We start from the raw sequence: 26,640 nt of genomic DNA, 5'->3' as shown, positions 1-26,640 counted from the left end.
ATTTTCCATGGTCATTATTATCTCATCAAGCTTTTTTTTTTAAGGTTCATCTAAAGATTGCATGTTACTAAAAAGTGTTTTGTCAGATTTTGGTCATGTTGCTTGTCTGTGGTTAGAATTATTGCTCTTTGTAACTTAATCAGGGAACAAAGAATGCTGAAGCAGAAAGAGGAAATATATTTTCTGGATATTTGAATCCAAGATTAAAAGAAAAATTAAAAAAATAAACTCCAAATATTTTGCAAATGCAAAAACCCTGTGGTGATAGACTAATATTAATGCAAATCAAATGAAAGCACTTCACCATCCAATACTACACTGTGCTTCCTTATGAAGAAAATTAAAGTTAATCAAAACAACAGCATAAAACCAAAGGGAAAAAGAAAAAAAGGACAGCTAGAGTCCAGCAGGGAGTTAAATAAATCAGCATTCAACCAGCAAGTCAATGTTTAAAGATAAAAGCAAAGTGGAACAGAAAAATTAAAAAGTGAAGTTAAAACCAAGGCATGCTTGGAAAATGACTTGCCAAGAGAAAGATGGATTTGCCCAGTGACTTTCTGACTGCTCCCAAAGGGAACTGGAATCTTCGAAACTCCCCTTTCAAGATGGGTCTATAGCCATCCAAAAGTGGTCATGGGTCTTTTCAGGTTCCCATTCGAATCCAGGGAGCAGCACTGCCAGATAATTAGCTTTGGAAGCAAGATCAGCAGATCATTGGCAAGAAAAAAAAGCCTCTTACCATTCAGCAGCCATCTTGGGGAGGAGTCCCTCACAGAGTTGTTGTTGTAGGGAAAATAGGACCAGTATTAGTTTGTTTGTCCCCTTAGGTTATATATTTTTTAAAATGCAGGAATATAAAACAGCTTATATCCTGCAATGATACCTTTAATATTATTAAACAATAACATCTGTCTATCCCAGATCCTTTGTTAAAAATCAACAGGTGGGCAAAAGTGCCAAATGCAGTCTAAACATCTGGCTAGTTGTGATACCAACCATAATAATAAGGTGACAGACAATACCATACTATATTTTGAATATTAGATACATTTCTATTGATTATTTTATCAAACAGCTATGTTTAAATCCTGAAGGCATTGAATGAAGGAATGTATTTTTATTTATTTGTTTGCTTGATTGATTGATTGTTTGCTTCATTTATTTATGTGCTGCCCATTTTACACTGGATGACTTACAAACATTAAAACCAAAACCAGTAAAAGATAAAACAGTAATAACAATACCGTGTTTCCCTGAAAATATGACAGGGTCTTATTTTCTTTTGCCCCACGAAATATGGCCTTGGGCTTATTATCAGGGAGGGCTTATTGTTTTGGGGTTGCCAGGTGGCTGCTCCCTTGCGAGCAGACTCCCGAAGAGCCAGGCACAGCTTCAGGGGTGAAGCAGCCATGAGGTAATCATGTTCACGAGCAGCCGCCCAGCAAATCCCCTCTCCAGCTGGGCAGTGCGCCATTCACTGACCTAGGGGGTATCACTAAGGCGCCAAGCCACGTGGCGTTCTGCCTGCTCCACAGCTCCCACGGCTCGGAACATTCAGGATACCCCCTAGGTCAGTGCATGGAGCTCTGCCCGGCTGGAGAGGGGGGTTGCATGAGCACCTGTTCCATCCCCAGCCTCACCAAGCCCTTGCACAGCTCTCCCAGGGCACCGCCACTGCCCACCACCACCATGCTCTGAGTATAACTTCCAAACTCCAAAACTCGGGGCCGAGTCTTCAAGCATCGGCCGCTCTAGGAGTGCTCTCTATGGGGGGCGGCTGCTGGGCAGAGAGACTTCCGGACAGAGAGTCTTCCGGACAGAGAGTCTTCCAGCAGCCGGCCCTTAGTCAAAGATTTATTTATTGTGTTTGATTTTTCTCTCAGTTGGTATGGCCCTAGGGTGCAGAATGATATAAAAGGTAGCTAAGGACTTTGAATTGGCTTTATTTCATGAAATAAGTTCTTTTGAGATATTTTATTATGTCATGTACAGGAAAACATATGTAACATTGATGGAAGGTAAAATAGACAAAGGAAACAAAAGAAATAAAATGACATTTCAACTTTGAGAAAGGGAAGAATAAAAAAAACAATATAGACATGCCTTTATTTTTTATTGTACAAGTCAGAGCACAAGAAACTCTAGCTGGTGTACAAGTTTCTGTTATTATACCCTAAAACAATAAAGTGAAATTCCAGTAATCCTTATAATTGTTTCTTGCTTCATGCCATGTAACCAAAGAAGGATAGTACATGTGCTTTTTAAGACAATGACCATATTTATTTGTTTGTTTATTCAGGGTTGGTGGTAAGGGACATTCTATTAACCTACTGAGAACATAATAATTACCTTGTCAAGAGTGAATAATTTGGTTGTCTTTGAGAAGAATGCTTTGGCCTTGTTTGCACATAGTGAGGTTTCTCAAAAATGATTGCCATGATGTAGGCATAGCCAGTGACAAAATACTTCCTAACCTAAAACTTAATTAGTGAACTTTATTCATTCAATAATTCTAGTCATTTCTGATCTCCTCCTCCTCCTCCTCCCTTTTTCTCAGGATGGCTTCCATTGTTCATCTATCTTATCTCTGCCACCATCTCCAATATGCAAATATATATCAATCCAAAGTTCTGGGCTTCATCTACCCAATATTTTTACTGTTTGAGAATACCAATGGGTGTGTCTATTAGTGTACCCAGATATAATGCTAGATACATTTTAGGGCCTGAGGTAGAGCTACTCATGGTACATGTCAGGTCAAGGTGAATAGAGTTCAAAGGCAATCAAGTTATTCTGCCATATATAGTAAAATATACCACCTCTTATATTTCTTCCAATAAATATACCAGTTAATATACCAAATATTCAACACAGTTAATATTCTTCCATATTTTTATTAGCTGTTATCTACTTAATTTTTTTCCTGGTAGATTTTCAGAAACATTCCTATAAATAAGTATGAAAGTAGCATCTGACTGGTGCCTTGGTGATTAAAATCCCTGTATCTGGTAAAAGGGATATATTGGCTCAGTGGCTAAGACGCTGAGCTTGTTGATCAGAATGGTCAGAGTTCGGTAATTCGAATCCCTAGCACCGTGTAACGGAGTGAGCTCTTGTTACTTGTCCAAGCTTCTGCCAACCTAGCAGTTCAAAAGCATGTAAAAATGCAAGTAGAAAAATAGGGACCACCTATGGGAAGGTAACAGTGTTCCGTGCACATGGACATGTCTTTGGACAGCGCTGGCTCTTCGGCTTTGAAACAAAGATGAGCACCACCTTCTAATGTCAGGAACAACTAGCACATATGTGCAAGGGGAACCTTTACCTTTACCTTATCTGGTCTATAGCACTTGAACATTTTCTTGAAGAACAGCTAGATATCTCCCAATCTGTACCAAAAATACTGTCATCTGATTTTATTTTATTTTAGTAAGTTGAAATGACTTTCTCTGTGGGATATGCCATACTTAAAAATAAGTTTCTTTAGATTCAATAGAACTGAGTTTGCAGGAGATAACAGTCCAAAACATCCTTTTCTGCATGACCATCTTTGAATATATATATTTTTCTTTCTTCCACTGAAGAAATATTGTTTTGCTTATGAAAAGACAAGAATGATAAAAGTGTGAGTTATTTCTATGAAGGATATTAGATCCAAGAAGAGCAAAGGAAACAGTAATAGCCAGTCTGTAGGAGATGAGGTGGTAACATAATCAAATTGACTTCAAAGTTTTTTCTCTTTTACAGTAAGTATTTCTTTCATTCGGATTTTGAAAGAGTCTAATCTTTAAAGTTCTTCTGCCGTCTTATATATGTGCCAGATGCCAAATAAAAGAAAAGAGACTTGCAAGGATTAATGACCTGTGATATCTCTTTGTTTTTCAGAGCAAACCCATCCAAAACATTTTCAAGGCTCCTTGTAATGCTTATATTTGATTTCCTGCTTTCATTGCTGCCTTGGGAAAACACCATAACTAAGAAACAGAGGGAGAAGATTGGGCATTTCATAGTGATATGGAAGGACCAGTCAGTGTTTTTTGGAACTTCCTTTTGTATTTTTCTCTTTTCTCTTTCTCATATTTCTCTTCAGAAATTCTTCTTTATATTTTGCCTTCATGGTTGGATGTTGGATCCAAAGAAAAAATAGCAACATGAATTTATTAGTGGTTTATTCTCTTGTTCTTAGGGAGAAAAGACCTGTAGCATAGCTTTGATTCACAAAATTATATTCTGCTTTCCTGTAGTTATATGACCGGATGTAGTTTTAAGGCAATTTAAGCCATAAATTTTAAAATACATCTACATACATCTACATCTACATACACAATATATATATATATATATATATATATATATATATATATATATATATATATATATATATATATATATATATATATATATATATATATATATATATATATATATATATATATATATATATACACACACACACACACACACACACATACATATACATACATACATAAATACATAAATACATAAATACATATATATATATATATATATATATATATATATACACATACATACATATACACATACATATATACATATATACATATATACATACATACATACATACAAATGTTGCATTTGTGCTGATAAATATATGGAACAACAATGGAACAAAAAAAATATTGCATACCCACAAGCATTGTGAAATTAAACATATTAGAAACTTGCGCTTTCTCTTTTCTTTCTTTTCCATTTAACCAGAGTGGAATATATATACATGCAACATATAATTGTCCATGTGAGAAAATATTTTCAATTGCTGGAAAGACGTTGGACCAGGCCATTTACCAATAGGATGCGAAGAAAGAAACATTCCCAAGGTGGTTCCCTCCGGGCAGGGTCATGCCATTGCCAGCAGCGGCAAGGTTCTCGAGGGTCTTGCTCACCTGGTGGGCCCTGCCACTCACTGCACCAGCCACGGCTCCCCCGGCAGAAGCGCCCCCCACATGAAAGTGAGCCACGGTGGCCCCTACAAGAACCGCCATGGAGGACGCTCCCGCAGGCCCTGGCCTGGCACCCTCCAAGCTCCCCATGTGCCAGGCCTGCAATTATATCCCTTTTAGGATCTTTGGCCTGCCTGTCAGCCTCTGCTTTGCTGCTGCTTCGGCTGCCATTGAAACGGGGAAGGGGGGCATGGTATTTGGGAGGGGACTACTAATTGTGCTGGAGGAAGATTCTGGAGTTTCTGCTGCCCATCTTACTGCGCATGCGGAGGAGGTTTCCCGCCAAGGCCAACTTACTGTAAGTGAAGACTCACTCACACCCCACCAGGAGCTTTCAACCTACCGTGGGGGGTGTACTCGCAAGAAGGAACGAAGAAAATGCCATTGCGAGCGAGCGATGATGAGGAGACTGAAAGGGAAACTGCAGACCCATCTTTACCTGAAAGGCTGGCTGGCCTAAGAGTAGAGGAGCCTGCGGTTCGCCCCCTGATGGACTTTGGGAGTGGGGCAAAAAGAGGATTCTGAGGAAATGGATGCAGGAGTTACCAGAAGGAGACTAAAAAAAAACCCAGCGGACTGGGAAGAAGCTATGACTGAGCGGAAGACCTGAGGGAGAGCGATGGAAAGGGAGCAAACGGAAGAATTTGAACAAAGGTACTCCATGCATAAATTTAGGGAGGGTGAAGAGGCCGAAGGGGGATGGGAGCAAGCAAACCCAGAAACAGCCTCCCCCCGAGCCAGGGCTGCTGCCAGAGTAGCCCCCCCCAGAAGACGCAGAATGGCAAAAGTCCCTCCCTTACCAGTAAAATATAACGGTGATGCCAAGAGGTTGGGCCTTTTCGTCATTCAGATTTGGAATTACATGGAAATATATGGTCCAGATTTAGAATCCATTGAGATGAAAGTGAGAATGGTTTTACTTTCTTTGGAAGAAAAGGCAGCCGATTGGATGGTGAACTTACACCAATGTAATTCCCCTCTCCTGAGGAATTTTGATGACTTTATTGCTGCAATAAAGAGGAGGTTTGATGATCCGCTGATTGAGAAATGCAGGAAGGTGAATTTTATGGCCCTAAAGCAGGGAAATAGACGAGTGGCTGAATATGTTCAGGAGTTTCAACAGCTTTCATCGTATATGAGGGGGTTGTCTAAGGAGGCCCTCCTGGATAAGTTTGCATTGGGATTAAATGAGGACATTTACCAACAATGCGTTAAGACACCTTCCCAAGCGAGTTGTTGCTTGGTATGAAAATGGAGCAGACGTTGAACTAGATTTGATTAGACTTCAACGTGCAAAAGAGGAAAAAGCGGAGAGGTCGCCCCCCTCCCCAGCTCAAAAAGCCCCATTCCACATCGGGGGTGAAGGGAGGGGAAGCTCCACCAGCAAGACCAAGCCTTTCACATCCTTCCATTGTGGGAAGGGAGGCCATCGCGCCGTGGATTGCTGCGTTAAACCTCCCCCGATGCCCCACCCCCTGCCAAGAGGGAAGGGAAGGGAAGGCAAGCAGGGCCCCGGGAAAGAAAAAGGAAGCTCCGTGCGCTGCTGAAAATACCCCCCAGCGTTTCCAACCGGAGGTGGAGGAGGAAGCGGACGTGACCACCAGCTCCTCTGATGAATCCGATGACAATGCCTCGCCTCATTGGGTGAGTTCAAATAAAGGCCCCATGTTAATCCCAATTGAGTTAAGGGTGCCACCTGCTGGTGCAACAGAGCAACCCTCACATTAACTGGAGGGAGGGGTGGCTGCGCATTCGGACCAGCACAGCCCCAGACGGGGAGGCCGAAGCCTCAGAGCCTGCTGGCTCCGGCCCCACTTTGGCAGCCAGGGGCCAAGATAGAATTGAGGGGGAAGAGAAGATTCCAAAGGAATATTGGGAAAGGAGTTTTTAGAGAAAAATCTTCCAATAAGCTTCCGCCCCACAGACCCACTTATTGCCCCATCGAGATTTTGCCTGGGGTACCGCTTCCAAAACCCCAAATATATTCTATGTCACCCAGGGAGATGGAGGAAATGAGGAAGTTTATTGACAAGAACTTGCAAAGGGGTTTCATTGAACCAGCCAGACCCAAGCTGGCTGCCCCTGTACTATTCAGAGAGAAGAAAGATGGCTCTCTTCGGCTCCAAGTGAACTTTAAGAACCTTAATTCAATCTCTTCCCACAATCTCTACCCTTTGCCTCTGATGAAGGACATGCTGGCCCAACTGGGGAAAGGCCGGATTTTTACAAAACTGGACTTATGGGAGGCATACTATAGGGTCCGGATTAAGGAGGGGGACGAGGGGAAGACTGCTTTCAACTGCCCCCTAGGTTGCTTCCAGTTCCGGGTAATGCCCTTTGGCCTGCAGGGGGCGCCTGCAGTTTTCATGCAATTAATTAATGAGGTTTTGCATGACCACCTCTACAAGGGCGTTATCGTATATTTGGATGATATCCTTATTTACACGCAAACACATGACAAACCCATCAAGTTGGTCCGCACTGTCCTAAAGAAACTCCAAGACGCGGAGCTTTATGCCAAATTGTCCAAATGTGAATTTCACCAGGAAAAGATAAACTACCTTGGCTATGGTATCTTCCACGCAGGTGTGGAGATGGACCCCGCTAAAGTCAAGGTGGTCACTGAGTGGGAGGCGCCCCGTACACGCAGGCAATTGCAGAAATTTTTGGGGTTTGCCAATTTCTATCGTCTTTTGCCAAAATTGCACTTCCCATCACTAATTTGTTGAAGTCCAAAAGTGGGTCGAAACCCAAGCCTAGCAAGCTGTTGAATTGGACCATGGAGTGTCAAGCTGCTTTTGAAAAGTTAAAATGACTTTTTGCCGAGGAGCCGGTTCTGAAGCATCTGGAGATGGACAAGCCCTTCGTCGTTCAAGCTGACGCCAGCGATGTAGCGGTGGGGGCCGTATTGCTTCAGACCAACGACCAAGGTAATTTACAACCTTGTGCCTACACCTCTTGTAAACTCACAGACACTGAGAGACATTGGGCGATCTGGGAGAAAGAAGCATTTGCTGTATGTTGGGCTTTGGCCACATGGCGCCACTTCCTGGAGGGCACTAAGCACCCTTTTGAGGTGTGGACTGACCATAAGAATTTGGAGGCTTTGAGGACTCCCAGGAGAGTCTCCCCTAAGCAGATGCGCTGGGCTCAACATTTCAATCGTTTTAATTTCACACTTAAGTACATCCCAGGGGGGAAGAACTTCATGGCTGATGCTTTGTCCAGACTCCCTCAATACAACTGCTCTAAGCTCAGCGTTGTCCAGCCTGTTCTTCCCACGTCCAGCCTCGCTGCTCCTGTTGTTACTAGGCAACAGACACGCTCTACGGTGGACGTGTCCCAAGATTTTCTTTCCGACCTCAAGAAGGCCCTTCCTTAGGATGATTGGTTCCAGCAGCATCAAGGTGAATGCACCATGAGAGATGATTTGTCATGGATTGGAGCGAAATTTTACGTCCCTGCCTCTCTTTGTCTCGTTGTTCTCCAATGGGCTCATGATTCCATGTTGGCGGGGCACTTTGGTTTTGTGAAGATGCTGCATCTGGTGAAATGGCAGTTTTGGTGGCCCTCTTTGAAGAAGGACATTGAACTTTATGTCGCCAGCTGTCCCGTTTGTGCAGCCGCTAAACGTCCGCCAGGAAAACAGCAGGGTTTGCTCCAGACTGTAGCTCGCCCTGTCGCTCCCTGGAAGGAGATTTCTATGGACTTCATTGTCGAACTTCCTGAGAGCCAGGGGCACACTGTCATATGGGTGGTTACTGACTTGTTCTCCAAGCAAGTTCATTTTATACCTTGTCCAAAGATTCCTTCTGCAAAAGCGCTCGCTAAACTATTCATTTCTCACGTTTACCGGTTGCATGGCGTGCCTGATCGCATCATTTCTGATAGGAGCATGCAATTCACCTCAGTCTTCTGGAAAGAATTTCTTTAGAAGTAATTTTGTTTTATTTCGTTTTCATTTTCATTTTATACAATCACTTATATACTGTGCAATTAAGAAAACAGTAAACACAACTCATCTTGTATTCCACCATAAAAAACCAACATAACACTTCAACCCTCCATACACCCTTTCTTCTCCCCCTCCAACTTTCATTTCTCCCCTCCAGCATTCCCCTCTTCTACTTCCCCTCCCCCTCAAACATTCCTTTCTCCCCTTCCCTCCATCTCACCCTCCTTACATTCCCCTCTCACTCCCTCTCTACTCCTCCCTCTTCTTTCCCTCTACTCCTCACTTCGGTGTATTTCTACTATTCATTAATCTATTCGATTTGTATTTTATACTAAAATTGAAAGAAAAAAAAAGAAAAGAAAAGGAAAATAAAAAAAAAAGAAAAAGGAGCAACAGTATACAAGTGCGTTCTTATTGTTTTGGAAATTGAAACTATGTTTTCCCCCTCCCCCCTCCCCCCAGTAAACCCCCCTCCCTACCCCCTACCCCCTTCCGACTTCCCAGATCCCATACCCGGCATAGCTTTTTATCAAACACAGTCTAGAGTATATTAGAACCAAATAGGTTAAAAATTAAAAGATAAAAGAGAAAGGAAAAAAGAAAGAAATAATAAAAAAATAAAAAAGGGAAAAATCAATAAACTCTCTACATTGAGCTCAGCTTCCCATCATTATTAGAACTTAAACAATGTACATCATTCCTGATCTCAATTAATTAATTGCTTGCAGGATTTCAAACTATATTGAAACCAAATAAGTTAATCAAATAGAATTCTACTCTAGCTAGGGGCCTTATCTCTTTATCTAAATATCTGTCTATTTCCAAACCTTTAATTTGTCCCTTTTATACCTCCTTCTCTATGAAGCAATTTAAACACGTCTCAAATTCTTCTCTCGGTTTCCTTTTCCAACTCTTCTCGTCCTGCCTCTACCCAAGAGCCAAGGTGGCGCAGTGGTTAAATGCAGCACTGCAGGCTACTGCTAGATCAGCAGGTCAGCGGTTCAAATCTCACCGGCTCAGGGTTGACTCAGCCTTCCATCCTTCCGAGGTGGGTAAAATGAGGACCCAGATTGTTGGGGGCAATATGCTGACTCTCTGTAAACCGCTTAGAGAGGCCTGAAAGGCCTATGAAGCGGTATATAAGTCTACTGCTATTGCTATTGCTAACCCGTGTCCATATATATATTTTATTTTCATCCGTACTCCTCTCATATTTGCTCCGCCTTCCTGCAAACTCCCTGGGTATATCCTTCCAAACATTATATTCAAGTAACAGTTTATACAAAAATCAACTTACTTTCTGGCTCAAAATAAGCTCTAATTCAACCTTCACTACCCTCCCATCTACACCACACTTCCCAACTCCATTCAACCTGAACCACGATCCAGGAACACCACGATCTCCGCCCTCCTCACCCTAGAAAATAAATCATGAGCAGTTTATATAAAAGTTCAGAGTTATCCATCAAGTCTTTTTTAAGTCCCATACAATATATTTTCCGAGGAGATCAGCATCAGTTCTTTCAGCCTTAATGTCTCTTCATCGATATACAACTATACCATTTTATGCAAGACAGAAGTCACAGAGTATTGTTCAAGTTAAGAATTAAGCAAATGTTTTGGAAGCACGACTAAGTCCTTGTTCTCTGCTCTTCTGCCCTTCCGGAGGGGGAAAGCGATACCTCCTGCCTTGTAGTTGTGTGTTTTGTTGTTTCTCTTCTACTTCTCCTTGTCTTTCTCCAAGTCCAGGTAATTCAGGATGTCCCGCCTTTAGGATCTTATAATAAAAATCTCGAGCTTCCCAAACAGAGTTGAGACGATATTTTTGGTCATCAAATGTAACTATAATACCAAATGGCACATCCCATCTGTACTGTATCTGACAATTTCTAAGTTCTTTAGTTAGAAAAGCATAGTCTCTCCTGGCTCTTAACATTTGGGGTGGTATTTCTTTGAAAACAATCAAGTCCTGTCCATCAATTCGCAGCCTGTTATTATAAAACTCTTGTAATATCGCATTTCTGGATTCTCTTGTAGCAAAATATATAATTATATCTCTCGGAAGCTGTCTCTGTTTTGCCACCCACGAATTATGGCGGTAAATTTTTTGGATCTGCGAATCAAAGTTGAGTCCCGGACTTCCCACCAAACGATTGAAAGCCTCAGAAAAAGTCTGTTTCAAATTCTCCTGTTCATTTTCACGCAATCCCCTAACTCTTATTGCAAGCGCCGTCTTTTTATAATTTGTCATAACAAGTTGTTTTTCTGCGTTTTCAACTTCCTGTTGCAACACTTCAATTTTAGATGTCAGGTTAGAATTAGCTTCCTCCAAGAGTTCCAGCTTATCTTCCATTCCAGCAATATAATCTGTCATTACAGTTATGACTCCTATCATATCCTCCTTTGTTTGAGCAATCTTGGCATCAAGCTTGTCACATAAGTCCGAAATAAGTTGCTTCATTTCCTCTCTAAATTCTTTAAGAGTTTCAAAAAGAAATTCTTTCGTTAACAAATCTCCAGTAGAGGGCGTAGAAGGCAAGAGCTGCGGTTTTGTAGCAATTGCTTGGGATGTGTTGTTAAAAAAACGTCTCGGCTGCTTTGATTTCGGAGCCATTATAAAAAGGAAACAAACAGAGTCTCTGCTCACGTTGGTTTAAGATAAAGTACTTTCAATAAACTTTTGGCAATTGATAAAAAGAAGTCTTCAAGGAAACAGGGCTAATTAATTTGTGAGAAGTTATTCCCTTGATTCTGTGCCAGGAAGGTGGAAATATATCGTATAACAAATGCGGAAGCTATAAAATTGCCATTTTAAAAAACAGTTAAACAAAGGAGTTTTTTATAAAATTGAAGCTGGTATTTTGAATAATAATTTAAAAAAGGGTTCTCAGGAATGGTCGCTGCTCGGATTGATTTTAAATAACTTAGTTTCAAAAATTTGTCCTGAGGGGGGGGTAACTTGCCTTGAGCTGGAAAAAAAAACAGCTGAGAAGATCTGGCCGGAGTGAATGACTCAGCTTTTGTTGAACCTTCTTCTCCGTTCACAGCCCAAAAAAAAAAAAAAAGCTGTGAACTACAAAGAGGATTCTAACGACTGAGTCCCTCCCTGCTTCTTTCTTGCCTGAAAAAAGAGATATCTATAGATCTTAAATAGATATACGAACCAGAACTCTGAGGGCAGCTCCGTTGAGCTACTGGCGACGGCAAGCCCCTCCCCCCGGAAGTCTGGAAAGAATTTCTTAAGCACATTGGCTCCGCCCAAGGCTTAAGCTCCGCCCACCACCCTCAGACTAATGGGGCTTGCGAGAGGACTAATTCTGTTCTGGAACAATATTTATGTTGTTTCATCAATTACCAGCAAGATGATTGGGTGGACGTTGCTGCACAAGGAAGTGGCTTATATTAATTCTGTACATAGCAGCACTGGGTTCACCCCTTTCCGAGTTGTGTTTGGCCAGGACTTTGTTCCTATTCCCAAAGTTCCTCTTGAGCAGCCGCAGGTTTCATCCATCTCCGAGTGGAATGAGCGGTTGCGGCATATTTGGCCTTTGGCACTTCGTACTTTGGATGCTGCGCATCGCGCGCATAAGAAACAGGCTAATAAGTAACGTGCTCAACCTTATCAGTACAAAGTGGGTGATCAGGTTTATCTATCCACAAAGTTCCTTCAAACGACGCAGAAATCGAAGAAGTTGGGCCCTAAGTATGTGGGCCCGTTTCCCATAATCAAAGTCATCAATCCTGTTTCGGTTCGCTTGCAGCTACCCAAGCACCTCAACCGTGTATATCCTGTTTTCCACGTTAATCTCATTAAACCTGTTCGTTTTTCATCTTTACGTCCGCCAGTGGATCCGCCACCTGCCCCCCTATTGATTGATGGTGAACAGCATTTTGAAGTTCGAGAAATTTTGGACTCTCAGAAATGGCGGAGTCGCATTCAGTACCTGGTGGCTTGGAAGCATTTTCCCCAGTCTTATGCTGAGTGGGTGGACAAGTCCCATCTCCGGGCCCCCCAACTGCTCCGCCAGTTCTATTCTGCTTATCCTGACAAGCCCTAGTTGTCTCTCCTTCCTGACTTTTTCTCCTCCCCCCATTTTTCTTTTTCTGTTTTTTGTTGTTCGTCTGTTTGTTTGTGTTTTTGTCGTTTTCCAGGCCTGACCGCCTTTTTCCGGAGGAGGGCCGGATGTCAGCCTCTGCTTTGCTGCTGCTTCGGCTGCCATTGAGGCAGGGGGGCATGGTATTTGGGAGGGGACTACTAATTGTGCTGGAGGAAGATTCTGGAGTTTCTGCTACCCGTCTTACTGCGCATGCGGAGGAGGTTTCCCGCCAAGGCCAACGGCACTGACATTCCATCTTGGTGATGCCTTTCGAAGTTATCTCGCACCTGACACTTGGGAGAATTATGATTGGACTGTGACTGGGATGCCAAGGAGTGGGGAATGGGTTATTCTATATATCATTTGCTTTCGCACCTAAATAATCAGTCTTCGCTTTGCTACGCTTCTGTTATTTATAATTAGTAAAAGTACACTTGATTTCTATCAATGGAGTTTTGTGGTCTTCTTTCCTGATTATCTAATGAAGGAGTGCTGACACTGCCACACTTTCTCTTATTTCATTATGTTGTTTCATTAGTGTAGTAGTTGGGAGGGGGGAATAGAAAGGAGTAGGATTGTGGAATGTGTTGTTGTCATTCTTTTCTAGAAGACCAAGGTCATCTTTTGTCTCTGCACCTTTGCACCTGACCGGAAGCAGCTAGGTGGAGATGCCAGCGTGGAAGAAGACGATTGGACCATGTGATGGATTTGTGGGTGTGGGGACAAGATCATGAACTTTTAACTGGGTGGAATCCCAGGAAGTTCTTTAGAATTGGGATTACACAGATGTGCTAAGATGTCTGATTTATTAAATTGGAACTTTAAGGATCGTTTTGCCTTGGACTGTGATTTAATTCTACATGATACTTGGAATGCTGACATTATCCCAATTCTCTCTTCAAAATCAATCACCAGCACCCCACCCCCCGCTCACGGGGGCTGGTGAGGAGGCTGATTCCCAACGCTGACTGACCCGGTCAGCATAAAATATCAGCGAACAATTATGAGAAAGCCTTTTGAAATAAGAAGCTGAGATGAGACGCTTCTCTTCAAATTTTCAAAGGTGAAGGAGTTTCTCTTTCAAAATTATTGCATCTGGCAAAAGGCACAGCCAGAGGGGGATGAACAGAGTGGAATGGAGAGGCTTATTCTCCACACAACTAGAGGATGGCCAGAAGATCTGATGAATGGAGATCCCAGCCATCCTCACGCAGTCATCACTGATGGGCTTCCCGGACCATTTCAGACAACTAAACGTGAGTGCATGCTCCCCCTCCTTCCCCCCAGTCAAGGCTTGGAAAAAAACCTGGAGTGAAGATTTTGACTCCTTCCAAACAGTGAGAAATGAAATGAACCAATACCCTGCAACTGAGTTGAAGACAGAATCCCAATCAAAATGGGAAATTCAACCCAGCCAGCAAGAAGGGATTTGACCAGCATCTTTCACTTGCCAGCCACCAGAAATTGCGCTGCAGCTTGTGAATGAAGCACCACCAAATTGGGCTTTCTTCCCAGAGTATGGATGGATAAGACGACAGTGGGGACCTACTGAGCCATCAACATGGGAAAATCCTCCAAGCCAGCAGAGGGGGCCTTGGCCCATAGCTCCTCCAAGCCAGCAGAGGGGCCCTTGGCACATAAACCCCCCTAGCCAGCCATCATTGGTTGAACTGCAACCTGTGAATCAGGCAACCCCGAGATGGGTCTTAACCCCAGGTCATGGATGGAAGGGATGCCAGTGGGCACCTGCCCTCCCTCAGCAGATGGCACCATGGCCGATAACTGGGCAGTGGCCAACCGAGGGATTGACCTCCCCACCGGTTCCAGTCTCCCCTGCAATGCCCCAACAGGTTCTTACCCCACCTTCCTGCAGAGAAGAGTTCTCAACAATGGAAGAATGGATGAATGAGGGGAAGGCTGCAAGGATGGATGGCGGGACAATGTGCACCTGCAATGCCCCAACAGGTTCTTACCTCACCTTCCTACAGAGAAAGGTTCTCAACAATGGAAGAAGGGATTACCAAGGGGGAAGCTGCAGGATGGATAGCAGAACAATGTGATAAGGCAGTTCCTAAGTTTAGAGATGTGTTCTGTCCCCCCCTTCACGGCTCTTATCAAACGGCAAGACTTAAAAGGACTTTTCTTTATCAGTTCTCAGTTCAAACTGGCTTCGAGCCCAAAAATAATATAAATACAAGTCTCCGACAAGAATGCAAAACAAAACTCTTACAAGCAATGCACTTCTCCAGTGCAGCCTTGAATCAGGGTTACAAGAAACAGAAAGCACTTATCCAAGTGTAACAAGCAATGTTGTACGAACCAAGAAACCCACAAAGGAACGTATGTTGACTCCTGCGACTAGGGCGTGGCAGCATCCGTCCTTTTATCTCCAAACCTGCCTCCCACAAGCCCCAGATGCATAATGAATCTTGTATCCCGAAAAGACTCACAGCAGACATCTGCTGAGTCACAACACTATCCCCCACCACAGGGCCCTTTCCCCGGGGTTCAATGGTCTGGATGCAGTGGGAATGTCGTGTCCACAAGATGACCCGCACCCATTTCCCTTGGTGCCTTTTTCATGAATCCCAAACCTCTGGAGGCATAGCCTCCTTGAATCTGAACTCTTTAGGTATCCGGTGGCCACCATGTTTCCTTCTGCCCTTCCTGGCATTGACACCCTGTCCAGGGTCATCCACCCTCCACAAGGCCAATCCACCAGCCCCCCTACCGTCGGAGGTTGATGGCAGCTCTACCAGCTTCGGTCGAGCCTTAACACCCTGTCCAGGGTCCTCCACCCTCTGCAAGGCCGACCTACCAGCCCCCTTTCCGTCAGAGGTTGACGGCAGCTCTACCAACTTCAGCCGAGCCTTAACTCCCTGTCTAGGGTCCTCCACCGTCTGCAAGGCCGACCCACCAACCCCCTTTCCATCAGAGGTTGACGGCAGCTCTACCGACTTCGGCCGAGCCTTAACTCCCTGTCTAGGGTCCTCCACCCTCTGCAAGGCCGATCCACCAACCTCCTTTCCGTCGGAGGTTGACGGCAGCTCTACCGACTTCAGCTGAGCCTTAACTCCCTGTCTAGGGTCCTCCACCTGCTGCAAGGCCGACCCACCAACCCCCTTTCCGTCGGAGGTTGACAGCAGCTCTATCGACTCCTGCCGAACCACCACGCAATCCCCTTCTGCAGAGCCCTTCCCCCGGTTTTGATGATCGGGGTGCAGCCCAGAAGGGTTGGTGATGGCCTTCCCGGAGCATGGTCCAAGACCCTGGGACCCCACTGGGACCCTAGAGACAAAGTCCAGTGTTGCGGGGACCGGAGTCGACAACAGCTGGAATCTTGATGGAGTTCTCTTTGTAGACCTGGCCAAATGACACTGGGGACATGACTTCACATACCTACATACATCATTTTTCAGATGGGGCCACCAAAATTGACAGGAGGCCAGGCGCAACATCCGAACAAACCCCCAATGTCTTGCTGCAGACGTGCAATGAATCTGCGCGAGCACCCGTCGACGGATGTGCCCTGTGGGAACATAGAGCCGGCCCCGACACTTCAAAAGATCCCCTTCCGGAAGAAGGCGGGGCTTAGCAGTGAGAAGATGGATTTTCAGGCTATTCCTGAAATTCCCCTATTCCGAAGGAAATTGGACGGTTCATTTCAGACCCAAGCTGTCCCGGAGAGACAGTGAAAGGTAGGAGGAGATCCAGTGACCCCAGAGACGTTCGCAAAGTCCCTGGGGGCTTGGAATTTAACCTCCTTTGCCAGTTCCTTCTGGATTAGCTGTAAGCTAACCGAAACTGCAGGTTGTCCCTAAGAATGGTGTGAGTGTTTTCAACTGGTAAGCTGATTTTATTACTCAAAGAGACACGGTCCACATAAAAATTTAAGCTAATTGAAACCAAAGAACAGAAGAATCTAGCGGCGAATTGGATTTTTTTTTATGGGTTTATGGCTGGTGGTTACCCTATTTCTTAAATGTTTTAAATGCTACTTACATGGACAAAGGAAAGATTACTTCAACATCTCCTCTGACTCTCTTTAAGTGGGCTGTAAACCAATTTACTATAATTTGGCTTCCTACAATTTGACACTTTTATTGCTTGGCTGTGTTGGTCTAAGATCAGATAAGATTGCACAGCTCCCAGCTTGTTTTTATTTGCAAATACCTTAAAGCCTCTAAAGGGAGAAATACTAACTGTGTCACAAACATGGCGTCTATGCAAGTTTCAAATGATTCATTTCAAATGATTTTTTCCGTGTTACAAAAGTCTGACATGTATGATAGATTTGAAAAAAAATTGGACTATTTGCTGTTTTTAACATCAAAATATGAAGAAAAAAGTGAGAATGTTGAATATTTGAATGTGCCTGAAATACAAATGAAGGATGTCAGAAATGAAGATTCTCAATTTGCTGACACTCCGGGCATCTGGGTTAAAGATTCTCAACTTGCTGACACTCCGGGCATCTGGTTTACTTCGGAGGGAGAAAGAGATGCAACGTTTGAAGGGGGGGAAGCCATACAGAAGATTTATTACAAAAGACAGAGCGCAGGAGGAATGAGGAAGCATTAAAGAATTTATACTTTATGAAACATCATTTGCAAAATTTTCGATATCACCACTGAGAATTAAAAACAAGCTGAAAAGTGCAACAAGTGTAGGACAACGTGTAGGACATTATATGAGAGGCATCCTAAGCAAAAAGGTGCGAAGATATTCCTGTTTGGACTTGCTTATAAAGACGTTTGTAGAATTTGATCCACAAATGGTAATAGGATTAAGGAGGTTTTATTATTGGAGAGATACAGGCTGATAGATGTAAGAATACAATTCAAAATCAACTAAACCTAATTATTCTTATTTGTAATAGACATGGCTGAATAATAATTGATAATGATAGTAATGTATATAATGTGGAGTTGATATGATAAATAATAATTGGATATGAGAAGGGAAGGTTGGAAATATTTTTGGACTATGTACAAAGGTTATTAATCACAATAATTATCACTATTAAAAAATAAAATAAAACTATATACAGTTAAATGTTAACTAATATGGGGAAAATGTTACGATATATGATATAACTACATAAAGAAGGGAGAATGATAATAAACTATATGCATGGAAGATGGAATTTTTGGTATTAAATATTATGGATGTTCAGCTAAAACAGGATATGAGGATTTGATGTTAATAGAGGATTTTACAAACAAGTAAATGAAATGCTAGCATGTGGTTATGGATTAAATCTTTGGCATAGTTAAGGATGAAGGATGTTTAAATAACTGTAGTCAACTAAAAGTGGAGGTATAATGATGTCAATATGGTAAACATTTGAGTTAAGATATTTGAATTAATATGAATTAATGGAAGAGATGCACCAAAACATGTTGTAACCAGCTGATATACTTTTTTATAATATATACCTGTGTTTTTTTCCCCCCTTTTTTCCCCCTGCCTTGTTTTTTGTTCTTTTTGTCTTCTTTGTGTTTTGATTTTTTCTTTTCCCACTGGTGTGGACACAAAATTATTTAAAAAAAAAAAGATCCCCTTCCAAAGTCCATGGGGATGCCGGCCCCACTTCTGCCTTTCGTCGCTCCATGCAGTTGTCACCCCGCTGTGCATCCTGTACCAGAGCCTGCATGCTCACAGGATGACAAACGGCAGCGCAGGATGCAACGGGTAGAACAGTTTGAGGGGGAAGCAAGTTCGCAGGGTTGGAGTTCTTTACTTTACTCGGCAGGGCATCCACCCTGGGACTCCACACACCCCGAATGCACGCTATCTTGTGCGAACGGGGTAACACGGCCGCACCAACGTGTGGGTTGTCCGACTTGATCGTGCATTGCTGAGGAACGGCTGCAGTCCGCGCAACCCTTCTGTTCTTCTTGGGGCAGCTCCCTGACAAGTGTCCAAGATCCCCACAGTAAAAACACAATCCCTCTGCATGTCGTCTGTCCATCTCTGTCCGTGACACTCAAGGTCGGACAGCACCCAACTCCATGGGCTCCTCCCAGTCCACTGCAGTCTCTTGCTGAACCGGCATACTGGTGGTCTCCTGGAATACACGGCGAGGCTTTCGCCTCTGCAGACGGGCGTCTATCCGGAGGCACAGGTGGACCAACGCGTCGAACGTCGGTGGCCTGTCCACCCTCGCCAGTTCATCCTGCAAGGCCTCAGACAATCCATCTTGGAACGTGTCCATTAGAGCTGGTTCATTCCATGTGGAATCCTGGCTACGTAGCCTGAATTCAGGCACATAGTCCTGCAATGACCCAGTCCCCTGCTGCAGTGATTTCAAACTTCTGGCAGCTGTTTCCCCTTTGATCGGATCTTCAAACATCCGTCTGAAATATTGGCAGAAGCCCTGGAAGTGATCCAACAAAGGGCTCTGCTGAACTAACAAGGGGGTAGCCCACAGGGCAGCTGTGCCTGAGAGCAAACTGATCATGAATCCCACCTTCGTCCGGTCAGTGGGAAAGTCCTCCGCTCTCAGTCTAATAAACAACTGGCATTGTCCCAAGAATGCTGCAAACATGGCCAGACTCCCATCATATTTATCTGGCATGGCTACTGGGCACTTCCTCCTTGGCTGGGTGGGGGGGTTTGCAGCTGAGACAGTTGCTTTCTGCAACTGTTGAAAATGATCCAACAACATTGCTATTTGCTGCACCATTAATCTACTTTCAGCCATCATCTGTTCCATAATTACTGAGATTAAGGCTTGTCAGGGGCAGGAGTCAATCTGTTCTGTCCCCCCCCCCTTCACGGCTCTTAACAAACGGCAAGACAGGCAAACTTAAAAGGACTTTTCTTTATCAGTTCTCAGTTCAAACTTGCTTCGAGCCCAAAAATAATATAAATACAAGTCTCCCACAAGAATGTAAAACAAAACTCTTACAAGCAATGCACTTCTCCAGTGGTTACAAGAAACAGAAAGCACTTATCCAAGTGTAACAAGCAATGTTGTACGAACCAAGAAACCCACGAAGGAACGTATGTTGACTCCTGCGACTAGGGCGGGCAGCATCCGTCTTTTTATCTCCAAACTTGCCTCCCACAAGCCCCAGCTGCATAATGAATCTTGTATCCCGAAAGGACTCACAGCAGACATCTGCTGAGTCACAACAGAGATGTAACTAGGTTCCTTTCCTCATGTGGGCCAATAAAATGCCACCATTTCTGTCAACTTGGCCACAAAGCATCAGGGTGCTTGGCTCTAGCCCCCATGCCACAAACATGTGCACCAACCACCATGGCGGTAAAGAGAAGGCCCCAGATGCCACCACAGAAGAGTCATCTGGGCCAACAACCTCTGGAAGAGGATTCCCAACTTAAGGTGACGTAGAATCCTACCAAGAGGGAGGCCTTAGAGGAGGAAAAGGGCACCCAACCTCTGGAAGAGAATCCCCAAATTAAGGTGACGAAGAGTCCTACCAAGGGGGAGGCCTCAGAGGAGAAAAAGAGCAAACACCTTCTGGAAGAGGATCTACAACTTAAGGTGACAAAGAGTCCTACCAAGGGGGAGGCCTCGGAGGAGAAAAATGCTGAAGATGACCCAATGGTGAATGCACCCATCTGCTCCTTCACCTTCCAAGTCAACCTCCAAGTGCCTGAGACGGGGTTGGAGAGGAAAGTTGAAGCAGTTGTGGACACCAGCTGCACTCGATGCTTAATCAGCATGTCAATTGTCAAGCAACTAGGCATAAGCACCTCTAGCCTGTCCCATTCGGGTTGAGCAGGCAGATGGAATGCTAATTGGAGGGGCCCAAACCACACTAATAACTGACCTGGTGAAGTTACAAGTGGGCCACCACTATGAGCTTCTCAGATTCATTGTGGCTCCAGAGATGCCGGAAAAAATAATCTTGGAGCTTGCATGGCTTGACAAGTGGAAGCCTACGATAAAGTGGGAAGATGGTGGTAGGAAATTGATGATTGTGGTTGAGCCGCTATCACCGGTGGAGGAAAAGGGCCAGCCAGGGATTATTGAATCCAGGAGCCCAGAACCTGCAGCAGAGACAAAAACCCCAGCTGTCCAACAAGTACCCAAAAACTTGTTGGGCAATGTTTTGTCGAGAAAACTGCAGCATGACAGTAATGGAAGCCAGGATAAGCTGATGATAGCTATGAAATTGGTGCTCCCAACAGACCAGTGGCTCAACAACAACCAGGAAATCCTAACGATGGAAAATGGATTAGCCTGGAAAGGGTCCAAACTGTACGTCCCCGCGGGGTTGAGGCTGGAAGTTCTACAGCGAAGCCATGAGGCGGAACTAGGAGGCCACTTTGGACTCCTAAAAATGCTCCACCTCACCAGGCATCAATTTTGGTGGCCAAAGATGGAATCAGAGGTGGAAGATTACATAAAAAGCTGTGCTATTTGCGCAATGATGAAACCACTGCCGGAGAAGTCCCCTGGACTGCTACAACGAGTGGCCAGCTCTAACCGATCATGGTAAGAGGTCACAATGGACTTCATCGTGGAACTCCCAGACAACACTGGAATAGAGTAATCTGGACAGTTATTGACACTTCATCGCTTGCTCAGGGTTGCTGTCCACAAAGAAATTAGCGAAAATGTTTGTGAAACACATTTATCGCCTAAACAGAGAGCCCAAGAGGATCATTTCAGACCGCGGAGTCCAGTTCACAGCCAAGTTCTGGAGAGAGGTTCTGAGATCAATTGGGTCCACACAAGAACTGAGCTCAGAGGTTCATCCCAGGATGAACTGCGTAGCAGAGAGAGCCAATGCGGTAGTGGAACAATACATCCGGAGTTATGTGGACTATCAGCAAGACAACTTGTCACACTTGCTACCCTTCGCCGAAGTGGCTACAACAATGCGGTTCACAGCAGCACTGGATTTATTCCTTTCCAGATTACCAGTGGCATGGAATTTGTTCCCATGCCTGAGCTGCTTAGAGAACCTTCCTCCTCCATGTCTTTGAATGAATGGATGGACACGCTAAAGAAAGGATGGGAGAATACGAAGAAGACTCTAGCAGATGTGGCAGAAGCCTACAAGAAGCAAGCAGATAAACACAGCTCGCTCCAAACCCCCTTCCATGTGGGGGACAAAGTTTTTGTGTCCACCAAATATATAAGATTAAGAATGCCTAGCAAGGAATTTGGTCCAAAATTTCTAGGTCCATTCCCAATAGTGAAGATAGTTAACACAGTTACAGTTCAGCTCAGTCTACCCAGAAGTCTAGGGAAAATTGACCCAGAATTTCATTGTAGCTTGTTGAAACCTGTAATTGGGTGTAGCATAAGACCATCCACCCAACCTTTCCCTTCTCTTGTAGTGATAAAAGGGGAACCACAATCTGAGGTGGAAAAGATGGTAGACTCCAGGCTGAATAGGGGTCGCTTACAGTATTTAGTGCAGTAGAAGGGTTACCTTTTGTCTGAAGCCACTTGGGTGAAAAGCTGGAACTTAAAAGTGGAGAAGTTAGTAGAACAATTCCACGAGAAGTTTCCCGATAAGCCAAAGGGTCTCCTGGGGGGGGGGGGTGTAATTTGTGTTATGTTAACTTTTATGTTATTCCCTTTTCAGGAAACATTTTTCTTCTGAGGAGAGGCCGCTTGTAAGGCCTGCAATTATAACCCTTTTAGGATCTTTGGCCTGCCACACTTTCTCTTATTTCATTATGCTGTTTCATTAGTGTAGTAGTTGGGAGGGGGGAATAGAAAGGAGTAGGATTGTGGAATGTGTTGTTGTAATTCTTTTCTTTTCTTTTCCAGTGTGGGAGGGAGGCTGGGGGTGTCCCACATGGGTGTAGTGGGGTGGCGGGTGAGCACTGCCGTTGGTCAGGCCAGGCGACACTGGTTGGGGGAGACGGCGCCAAAGCTGTTGGCCTCATGGAAGTTGTTGAGCGTCTCCTCAGAGGAGCTGTGCTTGGGCTCCCCCAATTCGGTGGCCTGGAAGAGCGAGACATCCAGGATCTCGGAGGAGGAAAAGTCCTTGGTGTCTGACTTGTCCAGGTCATCGTAGCTCTCCGTGTCTTCGGCGATGCTGTTGTTGGAGCTGAGGCTGGCCGAGATCTGCACCGGGGTCATGCTGGTGATCTGGAAGCCGCTCTTCTTCTTCAACTGGGTGCCTGCCGGACCCCCCAATGCCTCCTCTTCCCTGCGAGAACAGCGCCAGGCTCTGCAGTGGAGGCGCCCTGGGAAGGCAGGAGGAGACCGAGACAGAGGTGGTGGTGGAGGCTGGGGGAGGCGGCATTGGCTGGGCCAGCAGTCCGGGTGGGAAGTCCTCCAAGATGGCACTGCAGCTGCTGCTGCTGGCGGGGGGCGGAGCTGCAGCCGGTGCAGCTGGAGCATGTTTGCAGTAGTGCCTCCCAGTTTTATTTTATTTTATCAATTTTTAGTACTCCTACTTGATTTTTTTTAGTCAATTAACATTTTTTGGTGGAGATAACAGCGTAGAACATAATACAAACAAAAACTTTTGTTGCTGCCAAAGAATTAAATAAGCATGGGAAAAAGAAAGAAACGCCATGGCACCAGCCCAGGATGTCTCCCTCCAGTGAAGACAGCAAAACAACCAAGAATTGAGGAGCTCTTTGTTGGCAAGAGATCTGTAAGTAAAACTAACCTCCCCATCTCCAACAATCTGGAGAGATTAGAACAGGACCGGCAAAAAGATATGGCAAATCAGCATTTACTAAACTTCTCTGATCTGGGGGAGGGGGAACAAAATGAATGCCAGCTCTTATCACAAACAACTAGTCCAACAACTTCCTTTATGGAGTCTAAGTTAAAGACTAAAAAGGCAAAGAACAACCAGATAATTCAGAGTATGGAGAGTTTACCCTGGGAAAATTCAACCGAGTTTATGGCAAAGCAATGCCTTCTCACAGCGCAAACGGTGGTTTCAATATTTGAACAATTAATTGCCATCCAACATGATGTAGAGTCATTGAAAAAAGATTTAGCTGGTTTTTTTCAAATGCAATATCGGGCCCCAAGAACTCCCACTAAAGTTCTGGCAGAAGATTTGATTAACTCCCATTTGCAGGATAAGGAAAAGGAAATAGAACAAAGAGCCAGAGAAACAGTTAAAGAGACAGATAAAAGGAGGCAGTCCTCTCAAAAAAACAGTCGTCGTCCCCAGACAAGGCATCGAGAGGAAAAGGTATCAATAAAGAAGAAATCAGGAAAGAATCCCTCCCTCAATTACAACAATCACATCGCTCGCTACAAACACAAAGGATAGCTTTTAGAATCCATTTGAATGGACTTAATTATGGACGTTGGAATTCCAGAAGTGCAATATTAAATTCCCTAAGCCAGCTTCTTCACTGTCACAGGGGCATGATTGATCTCTGTGCTGTGGAGTGGTTACCTGAGGCCCCAAATTGGAAATGGATCCTTCTGTCTTTCAAACAGCCCACCATACCACAGATGTTATTCAAGATGAAGGCATTTTTAGCCTCCTTCCAAATCTTTCCCATCAGAGTCTTTGGTGAGGAAAGGGTTATTCCATTAATAACTAACATGCGAGCCTCCAAGGCGAATGACACCACCTCATTTTCAACCTTGGAAAAGAAAGAGAATGATAGTGGGAGTCAACCAGTCTTGCCCGGAGAAGAGATACTTAATAGCACAGAAGCTGGCCTCATTAATGCTTTTAGTGCTCTCCCAAGGAAAGAACAAGACAATATATTATTCAAGCTAGAAAATTTAAAGAAATCCTTATTGTTCACAATGGACACAGCAGAGCCACTTATAGACCTGGTTTCCCTAATAATTGAGCCTCTCACTTCCCCCCCCCCAGAGGACGAGAGATTGCATGAATTCAAGATCATAGAAAATAGAAACCAAGACCCAAAGGGGGTATTAGAGACCCCAGTAGAGATGGAGATTTTTCATCCCTGTGTGAAAATTCCCTGACACCTTCATCACCGCCAGCTCCAAACCAAGATACTGAGAGTCGACTCACGAAAGAGCCACCATTGCAAAGAATGAAAGATGACCTAATAACGCCTTGCCCTACAACCAGAGAAGAGGCTTCAGAATGGCAAGCTCCGCTAGCTGGTGCTAAAACCACTTACCCATGGTTGTTCGCCACCCTGAGTCTCTCGGGAATAGGACAGCATACAAGTTTGAATAAACTTAAGAGCCAAGGTGGCGCAGTGGTTAAATGCAGCACTGCAGGCTACTGCTAGATCAGCAGGTCAGCGGTTCAAATCTCACCGGCTCAGGGTTGACTCAGCCTTCCATCCTTCCTAGGTGGGTAAAATGAGGACCCAGATTGTTGGGGGCAATATGCTGACTCTCTGTAAACCGCTTAGAGAGGCCTGAAAGGCCTATGAAGCGGTATATAAGTCTACTGCTATTGCTATTGCTATAAACCTAACCTAACCTACCCTGAACAAGTTTCTCAAGAGTCTACACATGACCTAGACGGGTCGTCCCTACTTTTAAAGAAGACCAATTCAGTGTGCGATGACACCTCAATCCATGGTAACAACCAGACAACTTCCCTTTGTATAAATCAAGTTTCCTGATGAGCTCCAAAAGTTGACCCACTCTCCCTTATAACCTGGAATATAGCAGGTTGGTCCGCCCCATCAAAAGACCAACTCTTTTTTGACTATATATCACAATTTGACATCCTCTTCTTGCAGGAAACTTGGGCCTCCACAGAGATTCAGTTAGATGGCTATTGGGTCAACTCAATTCCGGCTGTCCCAAGCAAGGTGGGGGGGAGAGCTAAAGGGGGTATTGTGACATTAGTTAATACATACTTGCATTTTAAATGTGTACCACTGCCACCTTTCCAGTCATGGGTTGTAACTACATTACTCTTATTTAAACAGGTGGAGATTTTGCTTTTCAATATCTATATTCCTCCACTTAATAAGAATAATGTGATTAACATGACTTGGGACAGCATAGAAGATTTTATTCTTGGCTGTTCAGCCAAATTCCCCAAAGCTGCAATAATTATAGGGGGGGACTTAAACGCTAGGATGGGTCCAAATGATCAAGCAGTTCATTAAGCAGTTTAAGATTCACTATGATGAAAATGTAACAGATGAATCTTTGCATGCCAGATAATTTAAAGACCCTAAAGCTAATCGGGCAGGCTTAAGTGTAAGACAAATGACTGAACGTTTGGATCTGTGTATCCTTAACGGGTCCCCATGGGGCGATTTCCCAGCAAGAATATACTTACCAGGGAGCAGGAAGAAAATCCACAGTTGACTACTGGATAATATCATATGACCTCCTGAAGTTCTTACAGAAGATAGAGGTAGACTCGCGATTGGAAAGTGATCATAATACAATACTCCTTACTCTCACATTGCACCAGAATTCTCTAAGGGCAGGCACAGCCTACCTACCCAGATTAGAAACTCAAAATACCCAGGTAAAAATTAAATGGAATGAGAAAAACGCTAAGGAAGTTACCAAATGGATGTTAGCCCCTGAAACCATAGAGTTACGTACATCTCTACTAAGAAATAACTGTGGGGGATCTTACCTAGAGGTGTTTGAATCCTTAATTGTAAACTTGAATTCGGTTCTCAGTAACAGATCACTAGCTCACCCCAAAATGCTAGTTTCAAAAAACAAAAAATA

Source organism: Thamnophis sirtalis, unplaced genomic scaffold (assembly GCF_051295495.1).
Source record: "Thamnophis sirtalis isolate CommonGarterSnake01/CBP01778 unplaced genomic scaffold, rThaSir2_p1.2 scaffold_10, whole genome shotgun sequence".
Lineage (NCBI taxonomy): Eukaryota > Metazoa > Chordata > Lepidosauria > Squamata > Natricidae > Thamnophis > Thamnophis sirtalis.
The sequence above is the reverse complement of the archived record's forward strand: the minus strand, read 5'-3'. Positions refer to the sequence as shown.